At 41.8% G+C, this 24,902-nt stretch overlaps 1 protein-coding gene and 1 pseudogene across 13 annotated transcripts in view; one reads left to right on the forward strand and one right to left on the reverse strand.

The window, feature by feature from the left end:
- CELF1 (CUGBP Elav-like family member 1) overlaps positions 1–16,852 on the reverse strand; it is a 69,855-nt gene extending 53,003 nt beyond the window's left edge. For 6 of the 13 annotated variants that reach the window (XM_057317390.1, XM_057317386.1, XM_057317388.1 and 3 more), the window contains exon 1: positions 15,589–16,852. The gene's annotated coding sequence lies outside the window, so the exon portion shown is untranslated. The remainder of the gene's footprint in view (positions 1–15,588) is intronic. The other 7 variants (XM_048215447.2, XM_057317391.1, XM_057317389.1 and 4 more) reach the window with 2 other exon arrangements.
- On the forward strand, positions 10,299–23,477 carry LOC123001758 (small kinetochore-associated protein-like; annotated as a pseudogene).
- The last annotated feature ends 1,425 nt before the right edge of the window (positions 23,478–24,902 follow it).

Below are 24,902 nucleotides of genomic sequence, written 5' to 3' on the forward strand. Positions count from 1 at the left end.
AATATGCATATGTGCTTTTCTTAAAAGGTATATATATTAAAAAAACACCTCAGTCTAATAATTTTTTTTAAGTAGGCTCTATGCCCAAAGTGGTGCTTGAACTCATGACCCCAAGATCAAGAGTCACATGCTCCACCGACTGAGGCAGCCAGATGCCCCTGAAGCTTCTAATTTTAAATGTTTACCTATTACTACCTTTCAAGCAAGTCTGAAAGAGGAAAAGTGAAATAAAAAGCTGAAGCCCTCTCTGACAAGGGCATTTGATGACTGGCATAGTGAGCAACAGGACATCCAAAAAAGTAGACCAAAAAGTGCTTTTTTTGGCATATGTGATTAATAAATGCCTAAATAATGTTGGTTTTGAACCCAAAACTCACTTTTATGTAAATGAACCTACTCTATACAAAAGCATTCATAAATGCACCACAAAATACAAAACCACTTGCCTATTTGGCTTTTGCTTTTAGTATATTGAGGCCTCTTTTGATACTCCAGCTTACAATCAATTTCATCTTATTAAGCACATTATAAAATACTTTAAGCTAATATAACATTAATCAATCTCTTCCCTCCCACCCATTAGAAGACTAGCTTGTTCCAAATATGGCATTACCTTTTCAAAGTTCTAGGGTTTAGGCAGGACATAATTCTTTTAAAGAATTATCTATCTTGTCATGACTGACAAGCATGACTTAAATGGAGAGAAAGAGGCTATTGAAAAACATTCAGGTCTGATTTTCGATTACTATTTTATTAGAGGAGAAAAATAAAGCATATAGCTTAAAAATTTCCCATGTAAAACTATCTTCTCTTTGAACTCAGGCAGTGGGGTTCTTGCTAACTAAACAGATAACCCCCACCTGAGGGAAGAGGCAGAGGCTGCCTGCCCAAGATGGTGCAGTAGGGACTCCTTTGCTGGGTAGAAAGTTTCTCTGCATAACCTCTAAGGTCCTTTCCTAACCTCAGAAATTGAGACTTCATTTATGAAAAGTAGAGGCACGGTAAATGCAAGGTGTAAGTAGAGAGAGCAGAACATTATAATGGAAAATTAGAAGGCCTAGGCTGGAATCCTGCGTCTGCTTCTATGTGAACCTAAGTAAGGCATTTCACTTCCCTCGTTTGCAAAATGAAAGGATTAGAGAAGAAAAATCTCTCAAGATTTTAACCTTTTGAGCCTATGGCTTCCTCCTATGCCTGCCTTGGCCACCCACCACCTTCCCACTGCTGCACCTTACCATAATTAGGCAGCTTTTTAAAGCATCTAATTAATGGAACACAGAAATTAAAACCTTTAACTTTCTATTTCTGTCTCGTTTCAAATGCGCAACAGCATTTTATCAAGGAGTAGTTAATGCCACACAGTTCTTGATATACTGGCTTTTCTCTGAACTCCAGTGACAGTTACACAGTGACAAGTTGTAAGCAAGGAGGCTGTTACCATGGGGACCCACTAGGATTCCTGGGGGTGGATCCAGCAGGCCTCCTTTTTTTTTTTTTTTTGTCCAAAGCATTTTTTGATATTCTGGATCTGGCAATTCAGAAAGCCTGATTCAATTTTTTCTTCAGCAAGCTATCTTCAACAAATATTATCATGTAGTATACAATGCTGAAGAAATATCAGAAACTGTTTTAGTGACTCTCTTGCAAAAGGATGAAATATATTCAAGTCTTAACCTTCCCCCATTTATAAAAACAAATAAATACAAACTCAATAGTTTCAGTGACTTATGTATGCTATTTCTTTCCAGATCACCATTTTGCATACAATGTATTTAGAATTTTTCCTATCCAGACTTCAGAGTTCTCCAAAGTAAGTTTCTACATGATTATATTAGAAATGTATCAAACATACAAAATATAATAAATAAAATGGATGATTAAATAAGATAAACTGGACCAGAACAGAGAAGTGTACATTTAAATTCCAAGCCTGCCTCCAAAATTGCTGTGCGTGGACAAAGGGGATGTATGTCAGGGAGATGAAGTGCTACTTCCAGCTAAATGTGTGCTGCCACTCAGCTTCCCCTGAGACCCATTCTGTTAGAAGATACCTTAAGAAAACAGATCGTTTACAAACCTGATCTGTGGATCTGGTTTGTTCACAGAAGTTGAAGCAGTCCGAATTCAAAAGAAAACATTTTTCTAAGTTGTACGCTTCCTGGAACAGAATGCAGTCTTTCTCTAGGTCTTACTTAGGCCAGAGCTAAGTTACACCAGACAAATGAACATTAATAAATAAAAATAGCACTTGATTTCAATAAAGAAGTTTGCAGCCTTTTTATTTTTATTGCACTTGTAAATGTATCCAGAGGGAATTAAACAGAAATAGTATATGATAAAACAAATACATAATAAACACCGTGTCTTTCCATGATTATTTCCCATAAATCTTAAAGGGGAAGTACAGAAGGACAAAGCCAGAGCACAGTTTTGCCACATTAGTTTAATACCAGCCTAAAGGCTTGAAAAAAGAGAGACTCAGGCCACAGGACATGAGAGGAAGCAAACTCCTGAGGGCTTTACTCGTTTTTACTACTGGTTTACAATTTCCTTGATTTTATTTTTAAATGCATGTCTTGGCCCAGAAAAGCAAGAGAGCACAGACTGCCAGCAGTATCAGATTCTCCTTTTCTTATTCTCTGGAGCTAGAGAAAACAGAGCCAGAATCAGGGTTGTCTAGAAGCCTTCTGATTTTGTCCAGGCAATATACAATATGAGGTTTCAAGATCACAGAGGTACACAAAGGCTTTTATAGTACAAATCTTAGCCAACTTAATGTCTTTCAATGGAAAGCTCCTTATATTTTTTTCAGAAAACTTCTTGAAGTACTGATTATCTTCAAAAGACAATGATTTGAACAAATAAAATTCTTAGAACTTCAATTTTAAAAGATTTTCTTCCTATTCCTCAGTACTGAATGGTTTCAAAACATTAAAGTGCCATTCGACAAGACATGGAATATTTAAAAAATACTTATTGAGTCTCTACTTGTTACAAGGGCCCAATATCACTGAGCACTAAGGACAAAACTTCCTCTCTGCAGAGCATTCAGCTCAATATCATATGTGCACTCCATGAAGGGTTAACACTGGTTAGGTACACAGTCACAACAATCAGGTTGGCCTCCACTGTGAAACAATGTCTTCCAGTTTTTTCTACCCTGCAAATCCATTCCTTCCTGGTTGTATGCAAACCCACATTTAGAAGCTGGCTCTAGTCTCTTAATTTCTGCTCCTAAGTATTACAGGGAAATTTCACATTTTTCTGGAATAAAGTCTTTCAACTTACTAAATATCAAATGATCATAGGAAGAAAAAAAACTAGAAGCCTAAACTATATTTCTCAGAACTTCCCTCTCTCCCTCATTAACATTTCTCAAAGAGAAAAACACCACTGTGATGCTCCTATTACAGATCATTCATGAAGTTACTAACTGAGCCGAGACCAGACAGACTCCATCAACTGGGCACACAGCCACTCACCATTACCCTTTGTTTAAAGTCTCAACTGCCATTCAACTCACATTATTGTATTCCATTCAAGTCCATCAACTTTCCTTAAGAGGAAACAATCAGGAACTAAAACAAATGTGTTACTCAACTAGAAAAGAAGAACTTAATCCATATGCCTCACAAAAAATTCTTTTAAAATGATGGCTCACCTTAAGATTCCCTGAAATGGCAGTATTTTATTATCAGTTGCGTATGCTGAAATAAACTAAATAAACTAAACAAATAATCATTAAAAACGTGTAAAAACAAAACCTCAATCTTGACTTGGCAAAGCACCAGAGAGTGCTCTATACACCAAAAGCTACAACATAGGTGAAATTCTACACTACAGACAGAGGAGCCAAGACCTCAAGCAGTCTAAGGGAAGCTGGGGGGTGGGGGACACCTGTTGGGGGCAAAGGGCAATCTTCTAAGGAGCCATGATCCTAGACCTAACTATTCTAAAATTCGAATGAATTTAAGAAATGTTAGAGCTCTGTACTCTTTTCAAAGCTTTTGGTTGTAATTAAGAGAAACCTTCAAGCTAGCCTAAGCAAAAAAATGGAACTAATTGAAAGGATACTGGAGTATCTGAAAGAATCCAAAGGCAGAAAGTACAACAGGCCACACTTTGGAAAGGCTTTAAACACCTAGGTTTCTAGTCTGCATGTGGATGGCTGCCTCTCTCTCCAGAGGTGCATTTCTCATCTACACTTCTTTCAGGATGAATCTACTTAATTATCCCTCCTTGCAGACTGGCCTTCACTGCTTCCTGATATATGATTAGCTTGGACTTGACTGTGCATGTGAATTTATATGTTTCAACTTCTCCGAATTCAGGTTATCTGTTTGTTCCCTAAAGACTTAAATCTCAGGGCACCTGGGTGGCTCAGTCAGTTAAGCTTCCGCCTTCGACTCAGGTCATGATCCCAGGATTTTGGGATGGAGCCCTGCATCAGGTTCCCTGTTCAACAGGGGCTCTGCTCCCTCTCCCTCTCCTCCCTGCTTGTGTTCTCTCTCTCTCTCTCAAGTAAATAAATAAAATCTTAAAAAAAAAAAAAAAAAAGACTTAAGTCTCAGTCACAATCTCAAATTCCTAGGAGAAACTGATTTGCCCAGCTTGAGTCAGGCGTCTACCTCTGGTCCAGTAAGCTGTTAAAAGAATGGCTAGGTCAGAGTATAATTAGTGTAGGGACTGTATGCCTTACTCCTCAAATGTTATATAATACATGATGTGCCTGGCTGGCTCAGTCAGGAGAGCATGTGACTCTTGATCTTGGGGTCGTGAGTTCAAGCCCCACATTAGGCCTGGAGCTTACTTTAAAAAAATTTTTCTGGGGAGATGCCAAAGTGGCTCAGTCGGTTTAGCACCGGCCTTCAGCTCAGGTCATGATCCTGGGGTCCTGGAATCGTGTCCCACACTGGGCTCCTTGCTCAGCGGGGCGCCTGCTTCTCCCTCTGCCTGCCACTCCCCTGCTTGTGCTCTCTCTGACAAATTAATAAAATCTTTAAAAAAAATTTTTTTTAAGTTATGTAATACACTAAGCAAGGAATCTCCATGCTCAAAAAAGCTTAAAATCTTGCTGAAATGAAAAAAAAAAGTCTCTAGTAAAATACTAAATATCCTACGATACAGTATTAGAATGGATGGGCAGGAAAAGCTTCATGAGAAACTGTGCACTAAATGACAAACAGAAATTTAACCATGAGCAGGGAAGGGCTGACAAACGAAAAATGCAATGCCTGCTCCTCTTGCTGTTAGCCATCTAAGAAATACAGACCTAAGGAATAGTCTTCTATCACATAAACAACCTCCAGTGAAACATCCTTGCTGAAAACCTGCTATAAGGCTTAAAATGGTTGTATGATCACAAAACAGTACTGCTTCAATATGCAGTAATAACCAGCTAGCTGAAGATGTCAATTACACATTTGCAAGTTGCTTGTCACCACTACCCTCACTTCCTTTCACTCTCCAGACCCCTAAGATTCTTGATCAGACAGCAGCATTCAGAATCAGGCAGGCAGCCAATAGAAGGCACAGGTGTTTCTCACTAGTAATATCCCACCCAATTTAGCAAGGTAAGTTGGCAGCATCACACAGACAGAAGTCATGCAGGAGAGAAAGAAACAGTAGCCAAGCTATGTAATGGTAGTGTGGGGGAGGGGACTGGAGCAAAAAAGAGGAATGTTTTCCACATACAAGAGCTACAAGCACAAAGAAACTGGGAAAAGCCTACAGTAAATTATCTGTACAAAACACAAACTAGCAGAGGCGCCTGGGTGGCTCAGTCGTTGGGCGTCTGCCTTCGGCCCAGGGCGTGATCCGAGAGTCCTGGGATCGAGCCCCACATCGGGCTCCTCTGCTCCGCTGGGAGCCTGCTTCTTCCTCTCCCACTCCCCCCCGCTTGTGTTCCCTGTCTCGCTCTCTCTCTCTCTCTCTGTCAAATAAATAAAAATCTTCAAAAAAAAGAAAAAAAGAAAAAGAAACAAACAAACTAGCAAAAACTTAACAGATGTCCAAATAATATTGGGTTAAAAAAGACAGTCTACTCACTGTAGGCTCTTAGTTACCCACATTATCGCCAAAATATCACACATTCCCACAGTCTCAGCAAGAGCTTGCTTCAATCTCACAGGAAACAAAAAGGTAAAAGAACAATGAGAAAGTGGTGACAGTTTCTAATTTAGTGATTCTTCTGCTGAAGAGTAGCAATGTCATGTAAATGGAAACTACTGACCTTCCAAAATTAGAAGTATAACACTATAAAATTAAACAGCTTTGGAATCCAAAAACTTCATTTTGTATAATCCCCAAACTAATGACATTTCTCAACTTGAAAATAAAGTTTCAATAGAGTTTCAACATAGGGCAAAAGTGATATTCAACTCCATTTTGTCAAAGCTGAACACAGCTGTTAAGAGTAGACAGTCCATGGAGGTCAGAAAGTTAGTGAACAGGGGCGCCTGGGTGGCACAGCAGTTAAGCGTCTGCCTTCGGCTCAGGGCGTGATCCCGGCGTTATGGGATCGAGCCCCACATCAGGCTCCTCCACTATGAGCCTGCTTCTTCCTCTCTCACTCCCCCTGCTTGTGTTCCCTCTCTCGCTGGCTGTCTCTATCTCTGTTGAATAAATAAATAAAATCTTTAAAAAAAAAAAAAAAAGGAAAGTTAGTGAACAGTTCCTTCAAAGGCCACTCTGCACCTATGAACACATCCCAAAACGGCATATTAAAATTAAGTGAGATCCATCAGATCTCACTGCAGTCTCTAAACTAGAACTCACCATTTTTCTTTACATGCTGCCATTATTTTCTAAGTGGAGGAAAAGAAAAATCAAAATGTTACAATCTAAAAGCTGTTCTGAAAGTGAGTCCATTTCCCATAAAGTGGGGAGGTCAGCTGATAGAGGGTTACATCAGAACTTCACAAAATTCTAAGCACTAAAGTGCTTTCAATCATTTTAGATACTGAAATAACTTATGCAGTACTCAGTCTCCCCTAACTAGGCTTTCTCATCCGTTGAGGGGGAACAATGTCTAATTTTAATGTTACTTTTCATATTTATAAAAGTCATGGTCTCTGTATAAAAATTTTTAAACAATCAGAGGCATCTGGCTGGCTCAGTCAGTAGAGGATGGGACTCTTCTCTCGGGGTTGTAAGTTCAAGCCCCACATCAGGTGTAGAGCTTACTTTAAAAAAAAAAAAAAAGGTAAAACAATGGTCATTCTGAAGGAAAAAAACACCCATGCCTCAATGCCTCAAGAAAATTTTGATATTTACGGCCTCCATAACATAGCAGAGATTAAAAAATAACTATAGAGCAGTTCTGATTAATTCTGTAAGGAAACCTCTACTTTAAAGACATTTTAAGGGCGCCTGGGTGGCTCAGTCAGTTAAGTGTCTACCTTCAGCTCAGGTCATGATCCCAGGATCCTGGGATCGAGTCCTACATGTGGCTCCCTGCTCAGCAGGGAGCCTGCTTCTCTCTCTGCCCCTCCCTCTGCTTGTGCTCTCTCTCACTTGCTCTCACTGGCCCATTCTCTGTGTCAAATACATAAAATCTTTAAAAAAAAAATAATAGAGACATTTTAACAGCCAATTTTATTACAAGGACAAAGTTAGAATTACAAAGAACTCATCCCGTAAACTGTCTTTAGCAAATTACAAAGCTCAAACAAGGATTCTTCCTACAACACAGTTTACAAAGCAAACAACTAAACTGATTTTGAGTAACTCTTTCATCTACATTACTACTCTAAATACTAGAGCCTGCTCTCTCTCCCTCCATGCCTAAGACTAGTTAGCTAATTAGAAAGAGACTCAGGTGATCCTATTACAAATCCAGTAATATACTCACCTGTATTTTTCAGTTTTCTATGAACATGAGACTCCTATCAAGAGACTCTCATGTGAGAAATACAGTGAAGATAATCTAGGAAACCACATTACCCAAGTATTCCAGAGGGAACAATGAGCTAAAAGCTTCTATGGGGAAGGATGCCCTGTATAGCAAAACATTTCAGATGCACAAATTGGACTTTAGGAAACAATCTTATCCCTTAAGCCTGCAAAAAGGAAAATGTGAAACAAAATACACCCAAAAGGGGAAACAAAATGAACACTAACTTACTGCCTGTTTATGTATGGCCCTGCTAGGCATTTTAACTGTGTTGTTTTATTTGGTTGAACTGTGTTACTGACTCATGAGATAAATATATGCCTATTTTTACAGATGAAAAAAGGAAATATTATCAGCACTTTACCAGGCACTGCTCAGTGCTAAGCATTAGTTATCTCCATTAATTCTCACATTACCATTCCAAGTTGGTATCTCCATTTTAAAGATGGAAGAAAAACAGGCCCAGAAATGTTAAAGGTGACACAGTGAAGGTGCCAATTTTTAAGCTCACTGACTGCAGCAGTCACACCTATCTCTCCCAGGATATGGTTATAAATCCCATTCAAATAACATCATTCTTTCAAGTCACAAGTTTCCATTTTAAGGACTAGAAAATCAAAGATCAAATCTCAATTATGGGGAGAGTTCTTGTTTCTATTTTACTTGACCATTTCAGCATGCCATAGCACCTCTAGGAAGAAATGCGCAGGTTAATACAGGATTATACCAACAGCAATCAACCTTGGCAGCTGTGAGAAGTCCCATTCAAAGGGCACCTGGCTGGCTCTGTCAGTTAAGTGGACTCTTGATTTCGGCTCAGGTCATGATCTCGGGGTCCTGAGCTTGAGCCCTGAGCGCCCTGCATCAGGCTCCACTCAGCGCAGAGTCTGCTTGTCCCTCTCCCTCTGCTCCTTCTCCCATGCGCACTCTCTCACTCTCTCACATAAATAAAACAAATAAAATTAAAAAAAAAAAAGAAAAGAAGTCCCATTCAGAAAAACTACATTGGATTTAATCTCTGGTTCAAATTATATTTCTGAAATACTTAAATTTCATAATACATTCTATTATTTAAAATAACCAAGAATCAAAAAATAGTTTTGAACAAAAGAATGGTTTCATGTTGTTCGAAGAAAATGTACGTACGTCCTCCCTGACACTAAATAAAGTCCGACGTAAGTACTGTGAGGGCTGTAATAGCTCTTTGGGACAGTGTCTGACTGAATAAAACTTCCTTCATCCCACACCCCAAAGACTAATATTAAAATTCCCTCAATAACTGGAGAGGAGGAAAATGGAGTAGGAGGCTAGGTCCAAAAAGCAAAGAGAAGTAGATAAGCAGATCAAAATCAGTTATGAACCTCCAAAAAAAAAAGCAAGCAGAAGTTCATCTTAAAAAGAAAGCTTTTCGTGCATGAGAATACTCTGAATAGCTCTGTTCATACTGAAACAGACCAGGAAGCCTTATGATTACCTTAAAAATGCTCTTACCCTAAAAGTATTAATTATTCTAACTAGGCCATTAAACGCCATGTTTATAAAAAACCTATCCCTACACAATATGGAATACCTGGATATCAATCCACGCCTCTACCAAAACCACTACCTAGTTATGAAGCAAAGGCAGAAATGTGCCTATTCTTTCTTTACTCTTGTTCCCTTCATGTGACACTTTTTCTGTACACAACAAAATATTCTGAAAATGATGTACATTCAAAGATTGGAAATTATAATTAGACTAGATTAGAAATGATGCCAATAACTATGACTTGGGTTACCATTATAGACTTTTACACACACTGATATGTTTGAATTTCGAGAGTTTTGCATATGTCAGTGGACATCCCCCTGTGACTGGCAACCCACATGAAGAGCATGAATTCTAATCAGTTCAACAGCCTTTATGAGAGAGCTCCAAGAGAGGGTGAGGTATCAAGATGAAAGAGACATCCCTAGGGCGCCTGGATGGCTCAGTCAGCTGAACGTCCACCGCTTGGTTTCCGCTCAGTTCATGATCTCAGGATCTTGAGATTGAGCCCCGCATCAGGCTCTGTTTCAGACAGGAGACTGCCTGAGATTTCTCTCTCTCCCCCTTTGCCCCTTCCTCTGCTCATGCTCTCTCCTGCACTCTCTCAATAAATAAACAAATAAATCTTTAAAAAAAAAAAAAAAAAAGAAGGATGAAAGGGACATCCCTGACCTCAAAAAAGCAGAGAAATTCAGCCACAAAAAAGAATGACATCCTGATACATGCTACAACACTGATGAACCTTGAAAACATCATGCTAACTGAAATAATCCAGACACAAAAGGACAAATATTCTGATTCCAGTTACGTGAAATACCTAAAATAGGCAAATTCACAGAGACTGAAAGTAGTTAGAGATTACCAGGGGCCAGGAGGATGGTGGAATGGTGAGTTATTGCTTAATGATTACAGAATTTTTATTTCAATTGAAGAAAACATATTAGAAACAGTGGAGATGAGGACTGCATAACATTGTGAATGTACTCAATGCCACTAAATTGTACTCTTAAAAAAAAAAGAAAAAAGTTTAAATGACCTAAACCCAAAACCATAAAACTCCTAGAAGAAAACATGGGGGAAAAACTTCATGGCATTAGACTTGGCAGTGATTTCTTGGATAAGACACCAAAAGCATAGGCAACGAAAGCAAAAACAGACAAAAGACAAAACCAACACTGAAAAGACACGGGCAAAAGTGTCTGCACATCATATATCTGATCAAGGATCGATACTCACAATATATAAAACAACTATAGCTCAACAAAAAAATCATATAACCTGATTTCAAAAATGAGCAAAGGACTTGGATAGATATTTCTGCAAAGATGACATACAAATAGCCAACAACCATATGAAAATGTGTTCAATTATTAATAAGAGAAATGCAAATCAAAACCACAATGAAGTCATGTGCATAAATGTCCAATGACCGTATCATTCACGTGAAACTAAAATAATATTGAACATGAACTATACTTCAACTTAAAAAAGTATCACCTCACACCCCATTAGGATGGCTACTACTTAACCACATACACACAGAAAAACAAATATTGTCAAGGATGTGGATACTGGAACTCTTGTGCACTGCTGGCGGGATTGTAAAATAGTGCAACCACTATGGAAAACAGTATGAAGGTTCCTCAAAAAATTGAAAATAGTACTATATGATCCAGCAATCCCAATTCTGGCAATTATAAGAACTGAAGGAAGGGTCTCTAAGAGATATGTGCACACTCAGAGCAGCACTAATCACAACACTCAAAAGGTGGAAACTACTCGTGTCCATCAACAGATGAATGGATTAAAAAAATGTGGTATATACATAAAATAGAGTATTAATCAGCTTTTTGGGTTTTTTTTTAAGTAATCTCTATACCTAATATGGGGGTCCAACCCATGACCTCAAGATTAAGAGTCACATGATCCGCCCTATGAGCCAGCCAGGTCCCCCAGTATTATTCAGCCTTTAAAAGTAAGGAAATCCTGTCACATACTACAACACGGATGAACCTTAAAGATATTATGGTAAGTGAAATAAGCCAGTCACAAAAAGCCAATACTATATAACTCCACTTATATGAGGTATCCAAAAACAGTTAAATTCATAGAAACAGAAAACAGACTGGCGGTTACCAGGGGTTGGGGGAGGAAGAAAAGGGGAGCTGTTGTTTAATGGGTATAAAGCTTCAGATTTCCAAGACGGAAAAAGTTCTGAAGATATGTTTCCCATCATTGGGAACGCACTTAATGCCACAGAACTACACACTCAAAAATAGTTAAAATAGTAAGCTTTATGTTGTATTTTTTACATTAAAAAAGGCAAATATATCCGGGGGCCTGGGTGGCTCAGTTGCTTAAGCGTCTGCCTTCAGCTCAGGTCATGATCCCAGGATCCTGCGATCCAGTCCTGCCCCTGCATCAGGCTCCGCGCTCAGTGGGAAGCCTGCTTCTCCCTCTCCCTCTGACGCTCCCCCTGCTTGTCCTCTCTTGAATTCTGTCAAATAAATAAAATCTTTATAAAAAAATGCAAATATAAAAAATGGTTTAAATGGACAATTTTTGTTACATATATTTTACCACAACTTGTTATTTATTTATTTGGGGGGTGCAGAAAAGGTGGTTTTATTAAAGCAAAGGGACAGGACCCATGGGCAGAAAGAGCTGTCTTTACCACAATTTTTTAAAATTAATAAGGTAATAGATTAAAACCCACTGAACTGTATGGTATGTGAATTACATCTCAATAAAGCTGTTAAAAAAAAAAAAAAGCTGAGGAAATAGCTTACCCAAATCCTATGATTCCATGTAAGCTTAAAAAGAGCAATTTGTTCAAAGTACCCTGAGCCCTGAGCAGAGGTGACTATGCTCCTACTTCCTGCAACTTCTTCACCAGGGCCAAGTGACAGCTCTTCTCTCCCTTCCCAAGGCACACCATCACCTTCTTTTTTTTTTTTTTTTTTTTAAAGATTTTATTTATTTATCTGACAGAGATAGAGACAGCCAGCGAGAGAGGGAACACAAGCAGGGGGAGTGGGAGAGGAAGAAGCAGGCTCATAGAGGAGGAGCCTGATGTGGGGCCCGATCCCAGAACGCGGGGATCACGCCCTGAGCCGAAGGCAGATGCTTTAACCGCTGTGCCACCCAGGCGCCCCACACCATCACCTTCTAACCTCATCTTATTTGGTACAGTCTCACAGGAAAATTAAGTTAAAGAAAGTGCAGTGGCAATCATGGGAAGGGGGACAGAATTCAGAACTCACCATCTACATTTAGCAGGACAGCCCAAATCTTTATTAAAAAAAAAGATTTTTTTTTACATGGTAGACATATGATAAGTGTTAGGTCTCTGCCCTTCCTTTCCTCCTTTTCTTTCATCCCAACAAATGTTTAAAAGAGCAACTTTTCCGGGGCACCTGGATGGCTCAGTCGGTTGGTCGGTTAAGCATCCGGCTCTTGGGATCCTGAGATTGAGCCCGGCATCCAGCTCTGCACTCAAGAGTGGAGCCCGCTTGTCCCTTTCTCTCTGTTCCTCCCCCTGCCCACACACGTAGGTGTTCTCGCTCTCTAAAATAAATAAATAAATAAAAATCTTAAAAATAAGTAAGTAAAAGAGCAACTTTTCTGTGCCTGTGCCGGACCTCCACTGGTCCACCTCACATGTGCTGCAGCTATTAAATCCACAGCACCATTTAAAATGTGTTTAAAAAAAATTAATTAACTGTGTTTGTTAAACCATGCCTATCATATACTATTAAATCTTAAAAACACGTCACAAAACTGTGAGTAGGATAAATGTATTATTTTGGTAAAATAATAAACATCTGTCTAGTATAAAAAAAGGACAAGATAAAGACCAAGGACTAACAATCACTTGAGTGATGGGACTAGGGTGAGTTTCTTCATTTCTTTTCCGTATTTTTGATAATGAATCTCTAGCTTCTGTGATAAGAAAATTAAGTGGAGGGGCGCCTGGGTGGCACAGCGGTTAAGCGTCTGCCTTCGGCTCAGGGCGTGATCCCGGCGTTTTGGGATCGAGCCCCACATCGGGCTCCTCCGCTATGAGCCTGCTTCTTCCTCTCCCACTCCCCCTGCTTGTGTTCCCTCTCTCGGTGGCTGTCTCTATCTCTGTCGAATAAATAAATAAAATCTTAAAAAAAAAAAAAAAGAAAATTAAGTGGAAATCTTTAGAAAAATAAACATTCTGGCTCAAAATCTCACTGTCTGCCTCTTACACCACAGGCACTTTCACACGTACTGCACTGTAAGCTGAATTAGCACCCTAGGAGATAAGACACTATACCCTGCATTTTGCAGATGAGAATAAACTGAGGCTCAGAACAGTTAAGTGACTTGGTCAAGGTTGTATAGCTAGCAACTGACAAAGCAAGAATCATCAGGCCTTTTAACTTCAATCCCAGAGCCCTTTCCATTCCACCACATCTTAAAAGGCAATTTGCATTATTGCTCCTAATTTTTTTTTTTTTAATTTATGATGAGACTCTTTTAAGAATACTTGCTATGTAACTTTGGGCAAGTAAGTCACTTAACCTCTGGGGGCCTCAGTTTCCTCATCTGAAAAGCAAGATGGAAAAGATATTTGATCTCTAATAGCCCCACATGATAATGGATTTTAAGCCTAGATACCATCTAGGATAAGAAAACCCTACGCGCAAGAAGGAAGGATTGGAGAAAAGTTGAGACCTATGCTCTGGGCCAAGAGCCATTCTTAATGGAAACAGGTGGTGGACAGTCAAGAGGAAAAAACCACTGGGGGAACCACAAACTTCCTGGTTAAAGCAACAGCTGAAAGCTCCAGCTTTGCTTTACTAACAGCAATGCTTCAATCTTGGCTAATTTATAATCAGAAACCACACACTGTAAGTAAAGCTAGAAAAGTATAAAAACTGGCATGGGGGGAGCACTCTGGCAATAGTTTATGCCTGCTATGGTAACTTCACGATCTTCCGAGTGGACTCATTAACGTTAAAACAGAAAGAAACCCTGTGTGCTTCTATGTGGAGACCCTTCTTCCTCACCAAGAAATGTTAAAAAGAATCTGAACTTGCATAGCACTTTAAGAGACGCCACACTTAAGGAAAAGAACCGACCCAACACTTGTGGAAGAGGTGAAAAGAATCCAATTAAAGCCTCTCCAATCTACAAAGAATCAAAGACAGCGAAAAGACCTTTAAAAGATGAAGTTCCTGTAAAGGATTCGCTGAGTATCTGTAACCTCTTACACTGCAGACATTATAAAGCACTGCCGTTATTTAAAACTGTTATACAGCCTTTCTACTCGAGGGTAATACAAGCACAGCTTTAACTCTGCTGGAGAGAAAAAGATTCCATTTTGCTGAAACAGGCTCCGACCAAAATCTCACCACCCTCCCCTCAACTAGGAGGCTGAGCCTGAACCAACGAGAAGCTCCTTGGAGCCTGTGCTATAGTCTTAAGAATTAAAACAACACCCTGCCCCAAAGACCGCAACCAAGACACCACCGGCTTTAAATCCAAAGCCGGGTCCCTAGAGAAAAAAGCTCTTCAATGTGCTCTCCGCGCTCTCGGGTGCGAGATTCCAGCCCTGCTACTAGGCCACGACTGGGTGAGCACCTGATGTGGGGGGAGGGCGAGCCAAGGCCCTAGCGGATCTGGGGCGGGGAACCGGGGGCTCTCGAGAGGAAGCGCTGCCCCCTACAAAGGCAGGGGTCCTGGGCCCCCCTCCAGGGGTCGGCACCAAGAACACGTGGGACATCAGGAGGAAGCAAGGGGTGTCCCGGGCAGACAGCCTGGGTCTGGCACGGCGGCCGGAAAAAAGAGAACGGAGCTACCCCTGGGAAGGGAACGAAGCCCTCGGGGCCCGGAGGGTGAAGGCAAAGGGCGCGGGCAGAGGGGGCAAGGCCACGAGGAGGGCGGGTCTCCCTGGGCGCGGGGGCACGCGCCGGACTAGCGCGGCGGGACCCAGGGAGCGGAGGGCCCCGACACGCGGGAGATCACCGACCTGCCCCCGGGGCGCGGGGAGCCAGGAGCGGCCGCGCCCGAAGGGCCCTGTGACCCGCGGCCGCCAGGACCGGACCCGCCCCGCGGCGCCTCCCTCTGCCTCCTTTCCCTCCCTCACTCCCTCCCTCCCACCCGCGGCCCGTTAACCCGCGGCCGCCCCACTCACCAGCGGCTGCACCTGAGCCCACCGCTGCCTCAGCTGCTGCCTGCGCCTCCGCAGCCGCCGCCGCCGCCTCGCTGCTGAGGCCGAGTCTCGGGGGAGCCTCCGCGTCCCGCCGCCGCTGCCGCTGCCGCCAAAGCAGAACACCCCAAAATGGCGGCACTTCCGGCACCTACCACCAGCAGGGAGGGCCGAGGAGGAGGAGGGGGAGGGCGGTGAGAGGGAACGTACCACCGCGGTGCCGCCCGCAGCGCCGAGCCGAGCGGAGAGCGGCGCAGGGGCGAGCGGACCGCGCGGCGCTACAGCGCCCCCTCGGTCTGGGGAGTGGAGAAGCAGCCGCGCCGAAGCCCCGGGGGCTGCGGGCGGAACCCTCAGCCCGGGGAGCTGCAGGAGCGCATCTCTTTGTCTGGAGCTCTACTGATGGAAAGGGTAGGAAGACCTGGCCTGAGAATCTGAAGCTCTCGGCCCTGAGCACCGTACCCACAGGAGTTCTGGATGACTTGGTGGGCGAGGACCTCTGTTTGGCACTGAATTAGGCGCATAATAAAATATTTGATGAATGAATGAATGAATGAGTGAATGGAATGGTGCTTGGGCCAGCTTTAGGCACATGACACACCCTCCTTCTGCCCCAACCGACAAGCAATGGGATCCAGGCCTTCTTCCTTCTTTGCTGAGACGTGGAACGTGAGTGTATATTGCAAGCTTTCAGAGTTAGAAGAGTGCTTTCTAGCAGGATGATCCGCTGTGTGAACACACAACCTTGCGAAAATCCCTGCAGCGCCAGGAAGCTCATAGGGGTTCTTATTAAGACACTGATTGTCCAGCCTTAATCTACTTTTCCCAGGGAAAAAAAAAAAAAAAAACATTTAAACAACCCAGGTTAGGTCCTGAAAGACTTCCTTAAGAATGACTCAGGAATCCCAAGATCTAGGTGGAATTCAAACTACAATTGTTTGTTGTTTTTTTGTTTGTTTAGAAAGGCTAATGCAGGTCCTACACCTTACATGACAGTGAAATACACATAAAAAAAGAAAACTTAGTTCTGGGACCTTTTGGCCCAAGCAACAGGCAATTAACTCATAGGTTTGCAAATGATTTCTCTGTAACATCATCTGGCTTCCCAGAGCAAATAATTCCTGTATCCACAAATACTGATTATACCCTACCTCACCACAAAAAAAATAAAAAATAGGGCTGCCTGGGTGGCTCAGCTGGTTAGCATCTGCCTTCAGCTCAGGTCATGATCCCAGGGTCCTGGAATTTAGCCCCACATCAGGCTCCCTGCTGGGCAGGGTGTCTGCTTCTCCCTCTGACACCCCCCCCCCTCATGCTTGCACGCGCTCTCTATGAAATAAATAAATAAATAAATAAATAAATAAATAAAGGCACTCCCAAGCAGAAGCCTCAAGGGTTTTCCCATGTGTTGGAAACACCTCTTTCTTCCTTGGCCGGGGGCGGGGGTAACTAACCACAGTTTTTCTGGTACCATACAGACAGGAACAATTAGCCCCTAAATTATGCATTATAATATTCCCTAATTGTACCATATAGTTTATGATTTTATATACATTTATAATGCTGATCTATGATCTTGTTAGTAATTATATGCATAATTTACTGAAAACATCCTATATTTGTAAATCATTACAACTTATAGAATGTTGTCATATACATTACCACGATTAATTTTATATTTGTCTCCCAGCTGCCATAGATTGTACAAACTTTGTTGTTGGGTTTTTTTTTTTTTTAAGATTTTATTTATTTATTTGACAGAGATAGAGACAGCCAGTGAGAGAGGGAACACAAGCAGGGGGAGTGGGAGAGGAAAAAGCAGCCTTCCAGCAGAGAAGCCTGATGCGGGGCTCGATCCCATAATGCCAGGATCATGTCCTGAGCCAAAGGCAGACGCTTAACAACTGAGCCACCCAGGCACCCCTGTACAAACTTTGTAAACAGAGACTGTCTTTGTGGGCCGCAGAATCATCCAGATATACACCTGGCTCACTTCCTTACCTCCTTCAGGTTTTGAGGTAAATGTCACATTCTCAGTTGAGCCTTCTCTGACCACCTCATTTAAAATTACACATACACAGAGGTGCTTGGGTGGCTCAGTCAGGTAAGCGTCTGTCTTCAGGACATGGGATCCAGCCCCATGTCAGGCTCCCGAGTCTGCTTCTTCCTCTTGGCCCTCCTCTGCTTATGCTCTCTCTCTCAAATAAAGAAGTAAGATCTTTTTTTAAAAAAAATAAATAAATAAAATAAAATTACACACACACACAAAGACAGAAATAATAAAATCACACACACATACAGCCATTCTTCTAATCCCCCTTTCCTGCTTTGTTTTGATCCAAAGCACTAATTACCATCTAACAGAGTATATTTTGAACTTCCTATTTTACTTACTTTATTTGTACCCACCCCATTCAGATGGTACACTCTACAGGAATACGGACTTGGTCTGTTTTACATCCTCAGGGCCTAGAAAAACACCTACCCAGAATAGATGCTCAATAAATATTAGTTTTTAAATTTGACTTACATATACTGTGAGATGGTTACCACAATAAATTTAGTTAACATCCATCATCTCATATAGATACAAAAAACAAACAAACGTTTTCTTCCTTGTGGTGAGAACTCTTAGGATCTACTCTTTTAACAATTTTCCCATATACCATACCACAGTGTTAACTATAGTCAGCATGTTGTATATTACGTCCTTAATACTTAGTTATCTTATAACTGACCACCTTCATCCACTCCCCCTCTCCCGTCATTCATCACATGCTCTACCCACTGAGTCAACCAGGCACTCCTTTTTAAAAATTATTTATTTGTTTATTTACTTGTTTGTTTTGTTATTTAATTTTAAACAAATCTTAATCAATTTGGAAGGCAACAAATGAAAGAGGGGCGCCTGGCTGGCTCAGTTGGTAGAGTCTGTGACTCTTATCTCTGGGTTTTAAGTTTGAGCCCCACGGTGGGTGTAGAGATCACTCAAAAATAAAATCTTTAAGTGAAATAGGGAGCTTTTCATACTTGTTTGCATCTCAGGCTTTTTGTATTTGGACTGCTTAGTATTTTGTCTGTGCCCCGAAGCCCTTTGAAGTTCTAAGAGCCTATTTGTGCTTTTCATATAATTATCATGCCGGCTCTCCACCCACCCACCACTTTGGGCTGATGGGCTATGGCCCTCCTTGGTAACTAGATGCAAGAGTAACACTAGTACCCTGCAACAAGTGTTCCTTCCTCTCTGCCAATGGGAGCTGTTAAGTCAAGAGGCAGATAAAATAGGGAAAAGTTTCTGGTTGCCTTTCAAGAAATATCTACTAAGTCAGACCCCATGAAAAGAAAAAAAACCTGGAGAGACAAGAGAATAAGAAAACGGTTGCAATCCCTACCTTCATCTAACTCATGGGTATGCTCCAGGGAGCTTCCGAAGGCTAAGCAACTCATTCTCCTTTTTCATACTGAGCACCTAGATATGCTTATTAATGAATTCAACAATATTTATTGACGGGGGAGGGGGAGTGGATGAAGATGGTCACACCAAAATCATAAAAAGAGTAAGGTTTTTTCTTAAAAAGAATTCTTAAATTCTTAAAAAGAATAAAATAAAAAATCTTTAAAGAGGGGTGCCTGGGTGGTTCAGTGGGTTAAGTCAGCCTTCAGCTCAGGTCATGATCCCAGGGTCGTGGGATCGAGCCCTGGACTGGGCTCCCTGCTCAGCGGGGAGTCTGCTTCTCCCTCTCTCTGCCTGCTGCTCCGCCTGTTTGTGCTTTCTCTCTGTCAAATAAATAAATAAAAATTTTAAGATTTTATTTATTTGACAGAGAGACGGCGAGAGAGCAGGGGGATACACACACACACACATACACACACACACACCCTTTTTTTTTAAAGTAGGCTCCATGCCTGGCGTGGAACCCAATGTGAGCAAACTCACAACCCTGTCAAGACCCATGAAATCAAGACCTGAGGTGAGATCACTTAACTGACTGAGCCATCCAGGTGCCCCAATTCTTTTTACATTTTGGAATACAAGCTCCTTGTTGGATATGTGTAGTGCTTATGTCTTCTCCCAGTGTGGCTTGCCTTTACCATCTTAATGGTTTCTTTTGATGAAAAATATTTTTAATTCTAATAAGGCCCTATTTTTTTGTTTTTGTTTTTGTTTTTTTCCAAGGCCCTGTTTTTTGGTCCTTATTTTATGGTCAGTGATTTCTGTATTCTGTTTGAGAGATCTTTGTTTACCCAGGTCATGAAAATTTTCTCCTTTACTGTTTTAATCTTTCACACTTAGATCTAAGAGCCATCTGCTGTTTTTGTGTATGGTGTGAGATAAGGGTCAAGTTTCTTTTCTTTTGTCTTCTGTGTGGATATCCAGTTGATCCATCACCATTTGAAAAGACCATCTTTTCCCACTGAGATTTGCAGTGAAGCTTGCTTCCTTCCTTCCTTCCTTCCTTCCTTCCTTCCTTCCTTCCTCCCTCCCTCCCTCCCTTTTCTTTTCTGTCCTTTCTTTTCTTTTTTTCTCTGTTCTTTTTTTCAAGTAGCCTCCACACCCAAGGCTTGAACTCATGACCCTGAGATGAAGAGTCACATGTTCCACCAACTGAGCAAGGCAGGTGCCTGGAAGCTTTCTTTTTTTGAACTCTCATGTATTGCTACTAGGAATAAAAACTAGTACAATCACTTTGGAAGACTGTTGGACTGTATCTACTAAACCCAAACAACTAAATGGACTTATACCCCATGATGCAGTAATTCCATTCCCAACAGAAAGGAGTATAGAAAGAATTGTTTGCAGGGGCGCCTGGGTGGCACAGTCGTTAAGCGTCTGCCTCCGGCTCAGGGCGTGATCCCGGCGATCCGGGATCGAGCCCCACATCGGGCTCTTCCGCTGGGAGCCTGCTTCTTCCTCTCCCACTCCCCCTGCTTGTGTTCCCTCTCTCGCTGGCTGTCTCTATCTCTGTCAAATAAATAAATAAAATCTTAAAAAAAAAAAAAAGAATTGTTTGTAGCACTTTTACTAATAATAACCTCCCAAAAAATAATAACCCAAACTGTAAATTATAGATAAGTAAATTGTAGAATATATTTATAATGGACCACTTATATAGCAATAACAAGGAAGAAACTGCTACTATATGTAACAACGTGGATGAATCTCACAGACATACTATTAAGCGAAGCTAGTCAGAAAAAAAGAGCATATATTGTATAAGTCTATTTAATTGAAGTTTGAGAAGAGGCAAAAATAATAAGACATGTCAGAACAGAGGTAATCTTTGCCAGGAAGAGGGGATTGACTATGAACGGAAGGGGGTAGGAGAGAACTTTCTGGAATATTGGAATGTGTTACATCTTAGTCTGAGTGGTGGTCTCATGGATGTATAAATATGTGAAATTTATCACACCATGCACTTGGAATTTGCATGTTTTCTATGGCCAGGAAGAATAACAACAAACAACCTATTAGACAAATGGACAAGGAAATGAATATACAATTCACAGAGAGGATACAAATGGCCAATAAACAAAAAAAGTTCAATCTTAACAAATAAATAAAGATATTAAAATTAAAACAATATGGATTTTTTGGACTGTCAAATGGGAGATAAACTAAATAATTAAATTTAAAAAGTTGATGAGTCGTGAGCAACAGGCTCTCTCAGTGTATACACAGACAGCCATACTGGAGGGAAATCTAACAATAGTCGTTAAAATTAAAAACATTCACGTCTATCTACATAAAATTCTAAAAAATGCTAATTAATCTATAGCGGATCAGTGGTTGCTGAGGAATAGGGTGAGGGAGTAAAGAGGTTTGGGGGAGAAGGGGTTGCAAAGGAATGTGAGAACACTTACTTGGGCGTGATGGATACATTACAGTATCTCCATTACGGTGATGGTTTCGTAAGTACATACATATATCAAAATGTATTAAAGTGTATATTTTATTTAAAAAAATATTTGGGGTACCTGGGTGGCTCAGTCAGTTAAGTGTCTCCCTTCAGCTCAGGTCATGATCTGGGGGTCCCGGGATCAAGCCCTGCTGTTGGTCTCCCTGCTCAGCTGGGAGTCTGCTTCTCCCTCTCCCTCTGCCCCTGCCCGTGCTCACGGGCTCTCTCTCGCTCTCTCTCAAATAAATAAATAAAATCTTTAAAAATAAATAAAAATAAATTAATTTTTTAAAAAGATTTCATTTTTTAAGAAATCTCTACACCCAGCATGGGTCTGGAACTCACAACCCTGAGATCAAGAGTCACACGCTCCACGGACTGAGCCAGCCAGGTGACCCTAAAGTGAATACTTTATTTTATTTTTTTAAAGATGTGTTCCACACATGTAACTTTTTTTTTTTTAAGATTTTATTTATTTATTTGACAGAGGGAGACAGCGAGAGAGGGAACACAAGCAAGGGAAGAAGCAGGCTTCCAGCAGAGGAGCCCGATGCGGGGCTCGATCCCAGAATGCCGGGATCATACCCTGAGCTGAAGGCAGACGCTTAACGACTGAGCCATCCAGGCGCCCCTAAAGTGTATACTTTAAATATGTGTAGTTCATGTATGTCAATTATACTCAAAAAAACTGTAAAAAAGACGCACATATCCTTTAATATGGCTGTTGTATTTCTAGAAATGCTTCCTTCAGAAATGTTAAGTAGGCAAAGCATTTACAAGGTGTTTTCTGCTGCATTCTTTGTTTCAGCCAACTAGTATTTCTTAATGCCAACTATGTCAGACACTGGGCTAGACAATGGAGTTATAGGCATGAATAGACAAGGTCTCTGCCCTCATGGAATCAACTTTATTTATTATTGGTTAAAAAAAAAAAAGGTGCAACCCAGCTGGGTTCCCCATCCATCAATAGGGAAATGGTTACGGATATGACGGTACCAGTCGTTGCTGTGGAATATCTGGAAACCAGAGCAACCAGAGCCATGGGCAGGAGCAGCAGGCACTGGGGGACAGCCAGTGTGGCCTCTACAATGACCTGCATGGTTAAGATAGTGTATGCTCTGCAGCCTCCCTCCAAGCTCAGCAGTGCTTCCCCCCCACCCCGCCCCCCCACCCCCTGCCCACAAATGTGAACCGCTTCTCGGAGCCTATGATCTGTTAAGTCCAAAGAAGTCAATGTTTCCAGACTTCTTCATTCAGGAGGTTCAAAGAATGACGGTACAAAAATCATCAAACAGATGTGCGTCTGACTTCAGCTCAGGCCATGATCTTGGGGTCCTAAGATACAGCCCCAGTCTGGCTCAGCAGGGAGTTCGCTTGTCCTTCTGCCCCTTCCTCTGCCCCTGCTCACGCTCATGCTCTCTCTCTCTCAAATAAATAAAATATATTTTTAAAAAATCATCAAACTGAAGCAAGAGAATGGGCAGGTGGAAGCTGCAGACACCACCATGAGGAGAAAGGTCAGAATGCCCTGCGAACCGCTGAGTAAGCAGAATCAGAGGAGGAGCTCAAGCCTAAGAACCAGCTCCTGGAGGCTTTCCGGGGGCAGTTGCCCAGAAGTTGACTGAAACTCAGGAAGAACTGGAGGACCCGACCCAATAGGCGGGGCTGCTGGAGCTGCTGCAGGCCAACAGTTGGGCAAGGGCGCCAACCCAATTTAGGCAGCGAGACCCTGGCATCAGAGCAAGAATCCACATGGATCCCATGGGCTCTATGTTGTTGTTAGAAACTTTGCAAGATGAGCTGAAGCTTTTTAAAGAAACAGCCAAAAGACAGATGGAGGAGTTCCAGGACCTGAAAGTAAAGTTGAAGATGAAAGAAGAGGAGAGGGCCCAGTTCGTTGAATAGCAGATTTTACATAACAGTCAAGTAAATGATTTTAAAACAGCCCTTGAGGAAATGGAGCAGCTATTAGAAATGTGATAAAAAGCAAGTGGCCAGATGGCTCCCTCTTGGGGAGAAAGTCTCAGAGGAAGCCACTTAGAACATCTGCTTGTTGGCCATGATCTAGGATTCACCATCCCCAGAAGGAAACAGTTTCTGCAGTAGGATTCAGGATCGTGTATGCTGGCACGGAGGTGCCGCCTTTCAGCCAGCGTTCCGAACCTTCCAAAGGCTCAGCTCTCCTGAAATCTCACGCACGTGTAATTGAGGGGCATGGAAGGGGCCCCAAGGAGAGCTCGGATCAATGTCCTAGGCAACAACAGGGTGCTTGTAAGAATCAGGAAACAAAACCAGCCACAGTCAGGGGATCCAGAAGGTCCCATTCAGATACGTGGGAAGAACACTGGAACCGTGCGATAGAGCACTGCGCTCTAGGAGAGCCGTCACTGAGGAGCCATGCACTCCCCTTCTAACTTGGGACAAATTCTGTCCCATCCTGGTTGGGCTCTACCTCATTGTAAATTTATGAACTTGAAGCAGCTTAATAAATGGAGTGAAGGTATAGATAGTAATAATACCTAAATGAAACTGCGTGCCTTGGAGCTTTTCATTTAAGTCACTTCTGTTTACATATATATTATATATATTTGTAAAACGTAAAATTTTTAAAGTAATATTCTGTAACTATTTACATTATAACTTTGAGAAATGAAAAAATGATAGTACAATTATTACACATTCGTCTATCAAAAGCTATTAGAAAACTATCTAGGGGCGCCTAGCTGGCTCAGTCGGTGGAGCATGTGACTCTTGATCTCGGGGTTGTGAGTTCAAGCCCCATGCTAGGTGTACAGATTACATAAAAATAAAATCCTTAGGGGCACCTGGGTGGCTCAATCGTTAAGCGTCTGCCTTCAGCTCAGGGCGTGATCCCAGGGTCTTGGGATCCAGCCGCATTTGGGCTCCCTGCTTCTCCCTCTCCCACTCCCCCTGCTTGTGTTCCCTCCCTCTCTCGCTGTGTCTCTCTGTCAAATAAATAAAATCTTAAAGAAAGAAAGAAAGAAAGAAAGAAAGAAAGAAAGAGAGAGAGAGAAAGAAAGAAAAACATATATATATTCAAATCTTCCATGCTGTTAACAACTAAGGGAAGGGAGGTAGTTTTTTGTAGGAGGTAAATATGGGGAGATGTGGGCCTGGGAAGGAATAGCGAGAGACAAAAAGCCTTTACGGCACTTGAGTCCCTGGATTGTTGCCACTTGCTTACTTGCCCTTTCTGAGGTTTATCATGTAGATCACCCATGTTGCCCAAGCTAGTTAAGAGTTGGGCATCAAGGGGCGCTGGCCTGGCTCAGTCAGAGGAGCGTGCAACTCTTGAACTCCAGGGCTTGAGTCTGAGACCCCTGGTGCGTAGAGAGATTACTTATATAAATAAACTTATGTTGCTTATCCGTTCATCCACTGATG

This window comes from Ursus arctos, unplaced genomic scaffold (assembly GCF_023065955.2).
Source record: "Ursus arctos isolate Adak ecotype North America unplaced genomic scaffold, UrsArc2.0 scaffold_23, whole genome shotgun sequence".
NCBI lineage: Eukaryota > Metazoa > Chordata > Mammalia > Carnivora > Ursidae > Ursus > Ursus arctos.